We start from the raw sequence: 16,788 nt of genomic DNA on the forward strand, positions 1-16,788 counted from the left end.
TTCCAGCGTCTCCCATAGGATGATGTGCACAGAATAGGGTCCCAGCAAATCCCCAGTGAATTGAATTTCCTTTCATTATTTCACTTCCCAGAAGTCCCCTTGTTCCTCTAATTCAGTTACCTAGATGTTGGTGAGCACAACTATTTAATAGAGGCCAAGTAACAGGATGAGCTGAGTTAGAAGGAAACCGAAACAAACATCCTGAGATTGTATTTTCTGCTCATTCCTCCATAGGCCAGGTTCACATCTGGTTCCCTACAGACACACAGACCCAGGCATGGCCAGGCTGCAGCCCAGGCAGCTCCCAGGAAGGAAGGGATCTGGTTTCCGGATCCGAGGGGAAAAGTCTGTAAACAGCCTGAGCAGGCCAAAGGTCAGGGAGCGAAGCCATGTGGACTCAGTCCTTTGCACATGTGAACAGGACGGCTCAGCGAAGGCGGTCAGCCACCAGCAGGGCCTAGGGGAACCTTCGACTGACGTTTCCTGACACAACCACGTGGCTTGGCGATTTCCTGCTCCTGGGACATATGGGTGCTTGGGAACATGGTAACCCAGAGGCAAGCGGGGAAGGTCAGTCTGGATTAATACCCTTCCAGCTGAAGTGACAGAAAATCCAACTCATGTGAAAGTAATGAGATGTGGCCTAGTACAGCAGTCACTGTGCATCAGGCCCTTTGTGAACCCTCTATACCTTAATTTCCTAGTCTTCTCATCAATTCTGCGAGAAAGGAATTATTTTATACATGAAGCCACCAAGTACCTACCCAAGGTCACACAGCTTAGCAAACCAGGGTTAAAACTCAGTGATGTGGTTCCTCGTAACTCTTACACTTTCCTGTCTCTTGAGATCAAACAGGTAAGGAGTCCGTGCTAGTTTGTGCCCCCTTGGTCACACGGAAGTAGGATGCAGGTAGGGCTTGAAGACAGGTGACAGGAATGAGGGTACCTTCCCACTCCCCTTCCCACTCCTCTCCCTTTAGGCTGGACTGATTCTCATCTTCGGCAGCCTGATTTCCTGCACACAGAAAGGGAGCCTGGCTTCTGGCCTCTCCAGAGCTTCATTCAGCACCCGCAGAGTAATGAATTGCCCTCTCTCTGTGCTCCCAACTTGGAAGCTTCCAGAAGAGAGCTCTGATTGGCCTACTGGGTCAGTGCTCCCTCTTGGCCACTCTACAGGGAGGGAGGAGAGTGAGGCCAGGTAATTTCCCCATCTCCCTCCCTGGCTGTCTCAGGGGGTGACCTCATCCCTATATAGAATAATATGCATAGTGGTCTGCATATTATTTAGTACCTAACCTTTTTCACTTGACATATCAGTTATATCATTCCACACTAGCACATATGAGGTCTACCTCACTCTTCATAATATCTGCCTGGGCCATCTAGAGTGTGCATACCCTAATTGGCGTGAGCTTCCTCCTATTGACGGACATTTAGGTGGTTTCCAGCCTTTTTCCCTTTACAAACACTGATACAGTGAACATACTTGCATATGTCTCTGTCTACACTGTGTTTCTGTGCCTAATATAACTTAGAGATGAAGGGGTGTGTTTTGAGCTTTATCTCCCTCCATCCATATCCCATCTTCTCTATCCCATAGTTATGTGACCATGGGCATATATAACGCCCCCACACTTCAGTTTCCTCATCCGTAAAAAATTAATACCTTCATGTAAGGCTGTTAGGATGGGAACGTGACAGGATTGGCCTAAGGATTACATGACATGAACCATGTAAGGCAGGGGTCCTCAACCCCCGCGCTACAGACCAGTCCTGGTTCGTGGCCTCTTAGGAACCAGGCCACACAGTAGTAGGTGAGTAGCGGTCAATGAGCAAAGCTTCATCTGTGTTTGCAGCCGCTCCCCAGCACTAGCATCACCGCCTCAGCTCCACCTCAGATCACCAGGCATTGGATTCTCATAGGAGCACCGGTCCCTGGTGCCAAAAAGGTTGGCCACTGTCTTAGAACATCCCAGCTTCAGAGCTCCTAGTGGGATCAACTGAGGTATCTCTTGCAAATCATCCCAGTTCTATCTCTGCTCTGACCCTGCAGGGGTTCAGTGCAAGCCTCCCCAAAATATGCCACTTTGACATATGAATTATTTTGAACCGAAGGCAATTAAAACCCTACAGGTTCACAAGAAACTTTTTCCTTTCCCTTATAGAATTTAAATTAGGGGACTTGCCCATAAAACGTTATCACTGGAAATAACTTTTTTTGACCTATCTACAGGAAAGGGCAAACCACTAATTACTGAACATCTGCTTTTTATTGTCCTGAGATGACCTTCCTCCCCTCTGAAGCCACAAGGCACCTTACCTCATCCTTAGCTCAGAATGTCATATATACCTCATTTTCCCTTTCTGTCCCTGAAGCTCTCATGGATGTGGGGTTCCCATGTAATCCAATTTGGTTGTTTTCTCTTGTTAATCTCCCTCATGCAGATTTAATTGTTAGGTTAAAAGAACCTTATGGGGAGAGGAAAGTTTCTTTCCTCTCCCAATCCTGTTTCCTTTGCTCCCCCACAGGTGTTGTCCCAGTGTTCTCCCCAGTAAGGCACCTTGCATGCAAATCTCAACTCAGGATCTGTTTTGGGGTACCTGGCCTATAAGCCCTTTATCTGTGAATGGGGGTGAAGAAGAAACATGGCCAGAGGGGTGTGAAGGGCGGTCACATTGCTGCTACTTTTGGGGCCTCATGGAACATTTATAGGTTCAGTGGATACGAAGATGGCAAATCCGATCACATAACATGCCCCCCTTCCCTCTCTCAAATTCCTCGGCGACTCCCTACTGCCTGAGAGAGGCTTTTGAGCTCCTGTGCATGGCTTGTGAGCATTTTTGTAATCTGGCCTGACCACTGCAGGCAGCCCTTTCTCTCACTCAAACTATCTGCAGTTTTTCAAACCGCCAAGCTGTCCCGCACTGCCCTACCTCTCCACAGCGTCCACACAAGCTGCTTACCGTCCTGGAAGCCCGTTCTTCCCCTGGGCCACTTGCAGTCCCTCCGCATTGAAATCATCTGTCTCCTCGCTCCCCTCTGGCCTGGATATTCCAGGAGGCTCAGGCCAAGTCGTAGTCACCTGCCTCTTCAGGGCCCAGAACCATGGTGTCTTAGGCTGCACAGTAACACCATGGTAGTGGCTGATTCATTCACTCGTTCAATATTTTTTTATCATGATAAAACACACATAAAATTTACCATCATAACCATCTTAAAGTGTACAATTCAGTGGCATTTCCTATATTCCCAATGCTGTCTACCCATCACTGTCTAGAACATTTTCATCACTCGCACAGGAAACCTCCCACCCGTCAAGCAGTCACCCTTCACTATCCTGTCCTCCCAGCCCCTGGAAACCGTCGACTGACTTTCTAACTCTGTGGGTTTCCCTGTTCTTAATATTTTATATAAATGGAATCATACAACGTGTGGCCTTTTGTGTCTGGCTTCTTTAGTTTATAATGCTCACATTATAGCATGTATTGGTACTCCATGCCTTTTTATGACTGAATAATATTCCGCTGTATGGGTAAATCACATTTTGTTTATCCACGCATTAGTTGATAAAAATTTGGATTGTTTCCACCTTTTAGTTACTGTAAATGAACATTCACACACAACTTTTTGTTTGGACCTCTGTATTCATTTTTCTTGGATATACCTAGGAGTAGCATGGCGGGGTCCTATGGTAACTCTATGTTTAACTTTTTGATGAACTGCCAGACAGTTTTCCACAGTGGCTGTACCATTTTACATTCCAGCAGCAATGTATGAGGATTCCAGCTTCTCCGCCTCTTCGATGACACTTTTTTTTTAATGGCCATCCCAATGTGTGTGAAGTGGTATCTCATTGTGATTTTGATTCATTCAACACATATTTTTGACTCCCTACTGTGTGTCAGTCACCACACTAGGCACTGGGAACAAAACAGATGAAAGCTCTGCTTTTGTGGAAATTCTGTACCAGTGGGGGGTGACACAGGAGAACGGAGTTAGGGGACTTACCTAGGGGACTTAGCGGCACCAGCTAGTAGGGACGTCAGTGCCACTCGGTTGCAGTTGGGGAAGAAGGAAAAGAGAGCTCTTCGGGCCTCTTCGACCCTGCTCACCCAGGCCGGGCGGAGCGGAGGCTGTAAACGCAGAAGCTTATGGGCACGACCAGAGGAGAGGCAGAGGGCCGCGTGCACATACATGCATCTGTGTGTGCACTGCGGGGGTGCTGCGGTGAACTCGGGGGTGTGGGGGCGCTATCGCCACCTCAATGGGCAGATGCTGTTTAGCACCGGTTTCTTATTGCCAAGTAGTAAAGGAGACCCAGGCCTGGCTGCACTCTGGATGGAAATATGATTTTTATGTGACATCTTCCAAATTTTACACGAGAGCACAGACATTTCTGAAACATTGCCTGAGGGCCAGTTTTGGTGAACTGTCCACTGGGTTGTCATTTTGACCTGGGTTTCTCTCAGATGCAGGTCTCTCGTGGTCAGAATCTCTCGTAGGCGCAGATCTGGGAACCTGCCTCCTTAACAAGCCTCCTCTCTGACACCCACCCCACTTCCCGCGAGCCGGCATCTGGTGCCCACTGAAGTTTGAGAACCACCAAACCGGAGCTGTGAGGAAGGCAGCTTCCCACACGGTGGTGGAGGGCTGGGCAGGCAGGATCACGTTCCCCGTTTGTGCTGGCTGCAGGGCCCGCGTCCTGGTCCCAGTTTCTGGATGGCACGCAGCCATCCAGAGTATATACTTCCCTGTGCCAGGGGCGGGGTGGAGAGGGGCCCTGCCGGCAGAGCATGCCCCCTCCCCAGCCTGCTCTGGCTCTGCACAGCCCCACGTGCTTGGATGCCCAGCCCAGTGGCGTTTACCCTAGTGGGCAGCTCAATTGCAAGTCCTGATGCCTGTAGCCTCCTCGTGAACTTTCTCTGGATGGAAGCCCTTCCCCGGGAGATGGCCCAAATGGAGATGTGAAGTTCTAGGAGAAGGCAGATGTGGCCTATGAACAGGCTAGGGGCTGCCACATGGCTGTTAAGCAATATGTTTGTCAGTCTCTTGCTTAATTATCACAACTGAAGTTAAAACTAGCAGTTTGGGGTGCTAGCTCTGAAAATCCACAGGGTTCTCCCTCAGGATTTGAAACCCCCTGGCCTCTCTAGCTGTTTATTCTGAAGGCGCCGCGACCCAGGTTCACCTGATGACCAGGCTGCTCTGTTAGGTTAGTGTTCCGACGCCATGTTTACAGGTTCCTGCAGTTCAAGAACTCCAGACAGGGTCCTTCCCCGCTGTGTCTCCTGTCAGCTCTCTAGAGGCAAGGCATACGGGAGTGAGCAGGTTCCGGCAAAGAGAGTGACATGGAGGACAACATAAATCTGAGGTTTGTCTTTACGGGAATAATGATCAAAGGGAATCATTCCATTCGCCCCAGCAGCCCCCAAATGCTCGCTTACACGTTGCATGTGAGGAAGGAGCCGTGGGTAATCTCCCCAACGGGAAATAACAAGGAACAAATTAATAAGCTATGCTTCTGCTTCTTACCCCTAAAGAATCTAATTAAGTAAGGTCTTCTGCCTAGATTACTTTCAGTAAACATTTTTAGTTATTAAGAACCATAATCGACATAAAATATAACTAATGTAAAGCTGTATCATAGTTTTCATACCTGTAATAAACTATCAAATTTAGTAGAGATTATGGGCCAAAACAACAAAAGCTAACGTGTAGGGAGCACTTACTATGGGCCAGGTTGCATGCTAAGTGCTTTACTTGGATTATTTCACTTAATCTTTACAACCCTGTCGGATTTAATCCTCAAAACCACTCAACCAGGGAAGTAATATCATCATTTTTTCAGACGGAGAAACTGAATCTTAGTGGTTATATGTGCTAGATGCCTTACATCAGCTGTCCCCAACCTTCTTGGCACCAGGGACCGGAGCTTCTATGAGAATCTAATGCCTGAGGTGGAGCTGAGGCGGTGATGCTAGCGCTAGGGAGCGGCTGCAAACACAGATGAAGCTTCATTCTCTTGCCTGCTGCTCACCTCCTGCTGTGTGGCCTGGCTCCTAATAGACCAGGGACTGGTACTGGTCCACGGCCCAGGGGTTGGGGACCTCGACTCCAGGCCATGCCACCACTTCTTACCTAAGAGCCCCACCAAGAAGCCCCACAAAGGTGCCAGGTGGCCTCTGCCCAGTGCTGATAAACCAGCCATATTCCTTACCACCTGGGCCCTGGAGTGAGGTCATGAGCAACACCTATTTCCATCTTATCTAAACTCCAACATGGGCACACCCAGCCTGCCTCCTGGAAGAATTTATTTTTTTAAGGCCCATAGCACCTGGTCTTTTAGGTGGTCTCCCATTCAAGTACTATTCGGGCCCGACCCTGCTTAGCTTTTGAGATCAGACGAGATGGGAGACTGGGCACGTTCGGGCTGGCATGGCCGCAGACCTGGGAGAACGTTTGAGTGGAGCTGCTATGCAAGACGTAGAGCGGGGCCGCTGTTTGTGGCTCCTGTTCCCGGGGAACTGCGAGTGCTGGGCTGTCTGCCCCTCGCACAGAACACACTGGCATACGGTTTATCCAGGTTAGCATTTGTTTCTATGGGTGATTTTTTTCCCAGAAAGGAAATAGGTATTTTTTTAAAGATCAATGTAATATGTGATTATTGAAAAAAAATTTTTTTCCAGAATATGGAGAAAGTGAAAATAACCCTTTATCCCAACACCCAGAGGAGCCCCCCCCCCCCCCAAATCCATTGAGCAAGAGCAATGCAGCTTCTGACAGCCAAAAGATGGCCCGGCACTCAGAGCTGGGCCTTCGTTTTTTGCTGTTGAGCATAATCCGTTCCTCAGGACACCAACATCGTCCAAGGGCACTGGGACTGTGAAGATCAAAACAAAAACAAAACCGTCCCGTAATTGTCGCTGAATGAGACAGAAACAAGAGCATTGTCCACGTCACAAAAATAACCAAACATCCTGCTATCCTGGCTAATGGCTGGCCATTGTTTTTGTTTGTATTTTTACCAATTATAGCCTTCTTCCATTCACCTTGGTAGGAATTATTAAGGATTATTAAGAATTATCCAAACAAAAATTTGCCCCTGCTCGCTGGCAGCATCCGAACCAGAGCAAAGCCCTGTTTGCTTGAACCATCCCCAAAAGTGCCAGCCACGAGGCCAGACCTGACAGGAGCACCTTCCAGCATTCTACGATTGAGACACCCCGCTTCGCCCATGCCGGGCACTCTCCCTCACTGCAACGAGCAGAGAAATCCAACTACACACGCGTTCCCTATGGCTAAAGAGCATTGACAACATAGATTTTGGAACAGATCTATCCAGACATTGCTTTTTCTATGCATATATATATATTTTTTTTTTAAAAAAAGAAGACACTAAAATTCTACTTTATACTTTACTATTTGTTCAATTAATAATCTCTTAAGAAAATTATCGTTTTAAACAGCTGCATCTGTTGCTGTATGATGTTGTGGACTTGCTAATAACACTTTGTAATTGTGTGATGCTGTCTCTTTAAGCCCTTTGAGAGTTGGCTCCTCTGCTTTTTTGATATCCGGCATGGGCTGCTGGATGCCTTCAGAAAATCCTGAGTGGGACCACCTCCCTACCAGGCTTTGGTGTGGGGAAGCCACTGGGTGAGGGCGGAGACACTACAGCTGTTCTCCAATGCGTAGGGCACGTCCTTTCAGGTGGGGCAGGAAAAGTGGGCACAGAAGCAGAGCCAGGCTTCAAAGCAGGCCCCGAAAGGAGGTTCCCGATCCCACCCGACTCCCAAAGCGTCACTCACCCAAAAGCCGGAACGTGGAACACATTTGGCCCGCATCAGAAGGGGATTCTGTGGGGATAATTGTGTTTAAAAACCATTTCGACAGATTTATGTTTTATTGGAAGTTTCTCCAGGGAGGCGAAGCCAACAAAATTCTGAAACAGCAAAGTCGGTTCAGTTCTGTTAACTAAGTCAAGACAAGTCCCTTAAATCAATGTTAGGTAATGAGCCTTGTTCCAGCTCAGTTCTAGCTCCAGAAGCTTTGCTATGCACTGAATTCATCTGGAGATTTGGTTGCAACGGAGTCTTGATTCCGCAGGTGTGGGCAGGTCAGAGTCTGCCTTTCTAACAAGCTCTCAGATGAGGTTAATGGGACCCAAGTAGCCAGGCCTTTCACTGCCTGGCTAGGACTTACCCCTGACAGTCTCCGGTAAATCCACCCTCATTGCTTGTCAATGGCATGGGAGAGTGTGACAATCACCAAATGACATTGTAGACCTCAATTCCCACCTCAGAGAAGTCTTCGGGTCTCTTCAAGGGATGAAGCCACAATGAGTAAATGTCTTGCCCTCTGGCAGTTAAAACATGTGCAGCTATACTCGGGCATTGTGGGGCAGCAGAGAAAGGGAAGGCTCCCACCTTCCTGTAGCAGAGTTAACTGGGAGCTTAAACAGACCTGTTCCAAAAAAGTCCCCTCTCAAGGAGAGAGTAACCCCAAGGCCAAGAGCCCCTGGACTGGCCCCCCTGCCCATCTCTGGTCATCTCCATGTAAATATTCATTATTTCAAATTGAGAGATGAAAACATAAATAGGTGCTAACAAACTAAGCTAACTTCACGACTGACAGCTTCATGAAGGGTGACGAAGAGGAGGAACCCAGCAAATTGGAGAGCGATCTCTGACCTGCTTGGGCCATCCTCTCTTCCTCCTGCTGTAGGTGGACCTTGCTCAGTCCCGGGGGGCATTTCCCACACCCTCCGACGCGCCTCGCTGCATACCACCACCTTGGTTCACGTGCGACCCCTTCCCATCACTCAATAAGAGGTGCAGTCACAGGGGTTCTCTGAACAATGTCAGATGAATAGTTGCCGTGCTTCTGGTCACTACATTTTGTATCAAGCAGTCCTGAGCTTCCATTTTCTTGTCCTAGAGCTATGTGTCCAATATGGTAACCGCTAGTCATTTGTGCCTCTTTAAACTTACATTAATTAAAATTAAGTAAATTTTAATTTTTTTTTTATTAGTATTTATGCCTGCAGCACCTGGTCTTCCTAGGTGGTCTCCCATCCAAGTACTAACCAGGCCAGACCCTGCTTAGCTTCCAAGAACAGACAGGATTGGGCTTGTTCAGGGTGGCATGGCCATAGACCACAGACTGTGGCTCCACTGGGACATGAACCCAGAACCTTCTGCATGTAAAGCAGACATGCTAACCGGTACACTAAAGAACCACATCCTAAAATTAGGTAAATTTTAAAATTCAGCTAGTCAGTTGCACAAGCCACATTCTAAATGCTTAAAAGCCATGTGTGACTTGTGGCTACTGTATTGGATGGTGTAGATATAACATTTCCTTGCAGAAAGTTCTATTGAATGACACAATTTAGATGTATCTCACCCAAATGTAACAAGGCCAAAGAGATGTTTTGTGCATTTTAGGAAAAGGTACCCCTTCAAGACACCTTACCGACCCCTGCAGGAAGAAACAGCAATAAATATTCACATCCGCAACCATGCTGTCCATGGCACCCCACTGTTGAGCAGTGTGCAAGCTGCACCATCACGTGCAGCAGCCCTGATGAGAGTCCTCCACAGAGCCCTCGAGGGTGACTTCTCTCTGTCTGCCGCACGTCAGACCTCTTATCTTTGCCTTTCTGCGGGGAAGAGGGCATGCATTTGGACCAGCTGCATCACATGACCATAGACTGTGTGGCTTAAAACAACAGAAATGTATTCACTCGCAGTTATGGGAGCCAGAAACCCAAAGTCGAGGTGTCCGCGGGACCGCACTCGCTCCCGAGCCTCCCTTCCATGCCTCGTCCAGCTTCTGGTGGCTCCAGGCTTTCTTCGGGTTTCAGCTGCATAACTCCCAGCTCTGCTTCTGACTTCACATGACCCTCCCTCCTCTGTATCTGTGCATTCTCATCTGCTGCTCTTTTAAGGACACTTGTCATTGATTTAAGACATACCTGGATAATCCAGAATAATCTCATGTAGGGATTCTTAATTACATTTGCAAAGACCCTTTTCCAAAATAAGGTCACAGTCACAGTTTGAGAGGCTGGGACATGGACATGCGGAGCCAGTAGTCAACCCACGAGAGTCCTGTTGTATGAGTTTCCAGATTGCAGCCTCCACCTTGACACATTCAGTGGTCCCTTGCCCGACTGGTTTTCCTCTCAATGGAACTGTCTACACCTAAAGCGGAAGCTCTCACTAGCAGGCGGTCTTTCATTCCAGTACAGCGGAGGCCAGCTTGCTCCCTCCCATCTGAGAAGCATCTGTAGGGGGCCCCCACACCTTCTCAAACCTCAGGCACAGATCCATTAGTCTGAAGCCTTCCCACCCATGCACACCACCCTCTAAGCATGTTTCTGCTGAGCCAGCCTGCCAAGGCTTTGGATGGACAGTACATGAAAAAGACTGGGCTGGAGACGTGAGAGGAAAGGGAAGGGGAGAGGCAGTAATCATAATAGTAATAATAATGATAGCTGCTAACACTTACATAGTTCCTACCATGTGCCAGGTGCTGTTTTAACTTTCTTATGACTTAACATTAAAATCCTCACAACAACTCTAGGTAGTAGATGCTCTTATCCCCACGCCAGAGGGAAGGGATCTGAGGCAGAGAGGGATTAAGTAATGTGCCCAAGTCTGATTATTTCGGAGCCGGGATTTGAACCAAGCAGAGTGGCTCTGAAATCTGCGCTGCAACCAGAGGACATTATGTTGGCTGGATGTTTCTGGAGACTTGGAGGAGCTGCAAAGTGTGACAAAAGAAAGGCGCTTCTGAGAAATGCTGGAGTCCTTCCTCAGTACAGGAGGTGCAGGTAGAGCTTGAAATTCCTTTTTAACAGCTTTTGGTTGAGGGGCTGTGCCTCTCTGAACAGGCTTTGAGCAAAGAGCCAGGCTGTGTGGAATCCTGCATCCAGCCTCCGCCTCGCTCTGTGCTTCCCCGTCCAGCCCACACACATGCATGAGCAGAGACAGGGATACACGAGTGAAGTTTGCAGTCAGCTGAAAGGGAGTGCTCCTCCTTCCCGCCCAGCTCTCCCTCCCCAAGCCTTTCCTAATCCCACCCCGGGATCTCTCTCCACCACACTCAACTGAAAGTTTGTCACCTTACTGCTCCGAGGTGCTAAGAAGGAGGAACAGTGACCCAGGTGGCTGGAGGGTCAGAGAACAAGAGAAATACCCAAGGCCAAAAGAGGAAGATGAGGAAGGCTTGACCCCCTCTGTGTGAGAGATCTAAGGGCTAAGGGGGCAGGGACAACACCCAGTATCCCTTGGGATGTGGGGAGGTGACATCATGGGGGCCTCTATCCCACAGCTTTACCAAACTTAATCAACCACGCAGGCCAAGTTTATGAGGTTGGTTTTCAGTCTGTAATTACCAAATGAGATGAGCTGAGACCACTGCAGCCTGGCCCCACAGTGCTCGCTCGGCTCTGTGGGAGGAGGGCTGGAAGCCCAGGAGATGAGTTCTTGGCATGGACACAGAGAAGTACAGCTGTTTCCTTTCAGAATTATTTTCTAGTGGAAATTTCATAGCCATAAGCCAAGTCTTGGAGGTAGCGGGGGAGGCAGGAACCTGACAGAATAACCTCTGTTCTTCTATTATAGTAGAATAACAGAGTTGACAGTAGATATGTCCTCCTGAGCAAGATATGTCCTCCTGGGCAGCAAAGACGACTAGAAGATACCCAGGTTTTAGAGTCAGAATGGTCTGGGTGGGATTTCTGACTTCACTACTTACTGTGTGACCTGAGGACAGCTCCATAACCTCTCTGGGCCTCCGTTTCATCTTCTGTTAAAATGGGACTAAAAGCACCTGGCAAAATTATCAAAGAGATGCTTTGCTCATAGGCTTTCCTTTATTTCTCTCTCAGCCCTCCAGTGCGAGCTCTGGTCCAACATTCGTGTTGAAACTCCCCTCCTCCCTTTTTTGTTCACTGGAAAAAGACACAAGAACAGCTCCCAGGAAGCCCTGTGAGGAAGGCTCTGGAAAGGGAGGCCCCCATCAGAGCCAGCGCAGCAGGGGGCCTTCAGGGACCTGGGTGTGCAGCTGCCAGCAGCCCTCAGGCCGGCAAGCTCCACTTGCCTCCAGTGATCTCCCCAGGGCTCCCGCAGAGCAGGTGCCTACCTTCCTCTTCCCAGGTGGCAGGCAAACGGTCGCCAGCTAATGCCCCTGGATTGGCACATCAGCCTTGCAGGAAAGGCCCCCGGAGATATTCAATGACCTCAGCCCCGGAGAATGTGGGGGAATTCAGTGTGAGGCAGGGCTGACACAGCCAGGCCTGATGGGGAGGCCAGCGCAGGCTGGGGAGTTTACAGGATGGGCTGAGGCCTGGCGAAGCGTTACTATACCCCTTCGGTCAGGGTGACCCCTCGAGCCCATGGGAGACGGGCCAGCATGCAGTGCGCTCGTGGACGTTGCCGCCCTGAGCCTGGCTTCTCTTGTGCTGGCAAGGGCGTGGAGAAACCTGAAATGTTTTCACGTTGTTTTCAAGGCTTCCTTCTGCAGCTGCCGGGCTCCGCCCATTCCCTCCGAGGAGGCGGAGCTCCCAGAGGAGGCCGGGAGCCTTTTCCCAGGGCCCCACCACGGCAGCCCTGAAGCCCGAGGCTGGCCTGTCTGGAGTCCTGTCGTTCGCCATGGGCCCGCCGGCTTCTTTCCCAGAATTCTCTACTCCGCCTTCCCCTCCTGGCGGGGATACGAGGCCGCCCGAGGCTGCCAGACTGAGCAAATACATGATAGCCGGGTAAATCTGAATTTCAGATGAACAACAAATAACTTTCCAGGATAGGTATGTCCCATGCAATATTTGGAACAAATTTATACTAATAAAATATTCGTCCTTTTTCTAGGATTCAAATTTAACATGCCATTTTGCATTTTATCTGGCAACCCTGGCCCCACCTCATTCTTTAAATTCTAAGAATGTCTCTACTTCTTATCTGTGGGGAAACACTCAGATATTAGGGCACAAGCAAGGCATTAGTGTTTTTCATGTCGTTGCAAATATTAATCTGGTTTTAAAACTCTGGAACATTACTGATGCTTGCAAACATTTATTGAACTGAACTTTTTAAAACTATATATTTCATAGTCACCTAGCTATTATAATAAAAACTTCTAGTGGATATTTCTTTTCCTTCACTTTTCTTTCTTATTTTTGTCACCGATGTATGTATTGGAAATTCCCTGCTAGTGTATAATTAACCACTCAATTCTCACATTATCATCAATGCTGTTGAAGGAAAAGACTCTTTTACCTTTTTCTTCTGCTCTCTTTAGGAAAAGCCCAGCTACCTTGCACCCTGCTGCCCTTTGGAAAGAAAGCTGCTGGGCAGGTCCCAGCTTTCTGGAGAGAGGGGCTCACTGGTGAATGACAAACACCCCTGGTGTAGGCATACTCTGAAACTGTGCTCTGCACTTGGAGTGTGGGAGGCATGAGGCCCAGTCCTCCTGGCAAGGGACACAGGGAAAACTTGGAGCTGTGGGAATGTGTCCTTTCTATTTTTGTCTCCTTCTGCTCCTTTTCCCACCTTTTCCCCTCTAGTGTAATAGAAATACCAATGTTCCAACGCCCAAGGTTACAGGAGTAGGGAGTGGCCAGGGCTACTCCGCACCCACCCCCACCCCCGGGCAGGCACAGAGGTCTTGGTCTCTGCATCTGGGTATGTGGTGGGTACCTGAGCCACATTACAAATGAACCTTAGCTTGGATGGTCTGTCTGGACCCTCTGAGGGTCACTGTGGAAGAACCCTCAGGACATCCTGGCCTTCAGGTCACTGTGGAAGAACCCTCAGGACATCCTGGCCTTCTCCAGGCAGAACCTTGGCAAGGGACCAGCTTGGGGCCCTCCCTGCCTTCTCAGAAAAACCAGCCTCTGCCCAGCCCAGCTGAGTCCGGAAGCTCAGAAACCAGTCCTCTGACGTAGGCTCTCCTCGGCCACGCCAGGCAGGGCCTCCTGGGCTGGTCCCGCAGCTGCAGCTGCAGGTTCTCTCCTCCCTCCTCCCCTCTGCCTCTTCCCACGCCTCCTTCTCAGGGTTCCCAAGGACTTTGTCAGAGTGCCTCACGCCAGCATCACACCCACCCTGGCTCAGGGAGTATGAGATTATGCACATGCCACCCTGGAGTAGTTCCCCTGAGCTCCCAGGTTGACAGCAGGGCGATGGCTTCATGGCACTCACCTACCTTCCCTGAGCGCTGGCTGGGGAGCTTTTCTTCCTTCCATCTTTCATCACCTTCTTTCATCTATTAGGAAGTATAGTGGTTAAGCTCGTCTCAGACTGAAATTGCTGCATTCAAATCCTGGCTCTCCCACCTACTATGTCAAGTTACCTAACCCCTCAGGGCCTCAGTTTTCCCATCTGTGAAAGGGGGCTAATAATCATCTCTATCTCATAAAGCTGTCTGTCATGAGGACGGAACGAGGCAATGTATGTAAGAGTTCAGAAAAATGCCTGGCACGTCGTAAATGCTTACTAAATGTAACTTCTTGGCTATTTTCTAGGTTTGCCAGTATTCTCTGTGGTCATCGACATTCAGTCCCTACAATGGGCAGCACACAATACTAGGCACTAAAGGGGACATGTAAGAAATGAGAGCTGTGGTCATCATTCCCTGCTCCTGAGTCCTCTTGAAGAAAACCTGAAAGGACCTGCATAATAGATTCCCGTTGTGCTCTGTGGCCACCTTTGCATAAACTCTTTGAATGTGCTCATCCTGTGTTTGGGGAAAATCCCACATTAGAGATCCATGCTTTCCAAAGATAGAAGCCAGAAACTCGATTTCCCAGCCTCGGTGGCAGTGGGGAATAGGCACATGACCCAGGCTCCACCAATCAGATGCATTTACGGAAGACCTTGAGGAAGCAGAAGACTTTAGACACCTCACCATACTTTCCTACACTTTTCTGCAGAAGGTATTATAGACTGAATTGTGTGTCCCCCCCCCCCAAAAAAATAAACAAATTTAAAAAATATGTTGGAATCTTAACCCCAGTACCTCACAATGTGACCTTTTTTTGGAGATGGAGTCTTTTCAGAGATAAACAAGTTAATGAGGTCCCTAGGGTTGGGTCTGATATAATATGACTTGTATCCTTATAAAAAGGGGAAATTTAGACAGACACACAAGGAGAACACCACGTGAAGGTGGAAGCAGAGATCGGGGTGATGCTTCTACAAGCCAAGGAAAGCCAAAGATTGCCAGCAAACCAGCAGACGCCAGGAGAGAGGCATGAAAGATTCTCCCTCAGCCCCCAAAGGAACCAGCCCTGCCAAGACCTCAGATTTCTAGTTTCCAGAACTGTGAGAAAAATACATTTCTGTTGTTTAAGCCACCCAATTTGTGGTACTTTGTTCCCACAGCCCTTGGAAATGACTATAGAGGGGAAGCTCCTATGCTTTTGTGTCAAATGTAAGCTTCTAAAAGCAGGGAATTTTGTCTATTTATTGACACATAGACGGTGCCCAAGAAATAAATGTCCAATAAATGAGTGTTTTTTTCATAGTTCACAGCACAGGGCATACAGGACAGATGCCACTCTTCTTACCTATTACCCTTGACCTCAGGGGTGGTCAGATAAGGAATGTGCCTGCCGCTCCCTCTGCAGACACCTTCAGAGCCCACCTGATGCAACAGGGCCTCAGGAGCTCTGTGGGCAGCAGGTTCTGGTTGGCGGCCATGTGGCCTTGTGGCTTTCAGGCCTGAACCGAATATTGATTGCTGAAGAGACCTTAGAAATTCTACTCCAACTCTTTCATTTTAAAACACAAAGCTCACTGAGGGTTTAAGCGTCTCCTCAACCCACCCCTTTCCACGCACCCCCCCCCCCCCATGAACTTCAGGCTCAGCTGAAAGACACAACAGTGTGGATCTTTCAGTGTATCTTCTGTGCTATTTTGCCTACGCAAAGGTTTCTTTCTTTCTTTTTTTCTTCCCCCCTCCCCCTCCCACCTCCAGCATAGCAGGGTTATACTGAGGAGGCACTTAATGCAGGGAGAGACTGAGTTCTGTAGAAAATGATAATTATGCATGAGGTCAGTATGGTGGTTCTTGTTACATACTTTCTAGCCTGATTTCTTTGGGGCCTAGTCTAATTTCTCTGTGGCAGCGGCTTGGGGCTGGGGGAAAGGGTCCGCAAAGCATAGTCGACTTATCTAAGTATGGTTGGATTGAGAGTCTTCTCTCATTTGGACTTTTAATGTGTGTGTGCATGTGAGTGTATGTATGTGAGAAAGCTATAGAGATGATAGATGATAGATGATAGATGATAGATGATAGATGATAGATAGATGATAGACAGATGATAGATAGATAGATAGATAGATAGATAGATAGATAGATAGATAGATAAAGTGTGGCAGACCTAGGAAGTCTCTTTCCCAAAGGAAGAAGGGGTATCTGCCCATGTCCTGTGAAGCTAAGCTGCCTGCCCAGGCCTCTCTCCATCTTCAAGTCCAGACCAGATTATAATGAGAACTGGAGTCATCCAGATGGGTCACCAGGAGTCCACAGGGCCCTACCCAGCAGGGCTCAGCCTACAGGCCACACCTAGGCCAGTCTGGGAATGGCCTCCTTTGTGTTAAGAAACAGGAGCCTCCCAGATTGCACGCGGGGCTGGGCATGTGCCTCACAGAGAGCCCTTTGTGCCTGGGAGAGGGTTGGCCCCAGCTGTCTTGGCAGACAACCAGGCACTGCCCACCTGTAGCTAACCGCCCCGGGGCTCCTCACCTTTCCTGTCCAGCTGCACCTCCCTTCCTCACAGGAGG

The 16,788-nt window shown here is 48.9% G+C and overlaps 2 long non-coding RNA genes and 1 pseudogene across 2 annotated transcripts; 1 reads left to right on the plus strand and 2 right to left on the minus strand.

Moving 5' to 3' along the window:
- Nucleotides 1–9,038: 9,038 nt before the first annotated feature.
- Nucleotides 9,039–9,157, minus strand: LOC118612136 (annotated as a pseudogene).
- A 2,406-nt stretch (nucleotides 9,158–11,563) lies between these two features.
- On the minus strand, nucleotides 11,564–12,338 carry LOC118612001. The gene is made up of 2 exons (XR_004954631.1): nucleotides 12,152–12,338; nucleotides 11,564–11,839 (listed from the first exon to the last, which is right to left on the minus strand). It is a non-coding gene; the product is annotated as an uncharacterized LOC118612001 (long non-coding RNA).
- Nucleotides 12,339–12,361: 23 nt separating this feature from the next.
- Nucleotides 12,362–15,512, plus strand: LOC118612000. The gene is made up of 2 exons (XR_004954630.1): nucleotides 12,362–12,812; nucleotides 14,526–15,512. It is a non-coding gene; the product is annotated as an uncharacterized LOC118612000 (long non-coding RNA).
- The last annotated feature ends 1,276 nt before the right edge of the window (nucleotides 15,513–16,788 follow it).

The sequence above is a fragment of the Rousettus aegyptiacus genome, unplaced genomic scaffold (assembly GCF_014176215.1).
Source record: "Rousettus aegyptiacus isolate mRouAeg1 unplaced genomic scaffold, mRouAeg1.p scaffold_m13_p_15, whole genome shotgun sequence".
Lineage (NCBI taxonomy): Eukaryota > Metazoa > Chordata > Mammalia > Chiroptera > Pteropodidae > Rousettus > Rousettus aegyptiacus.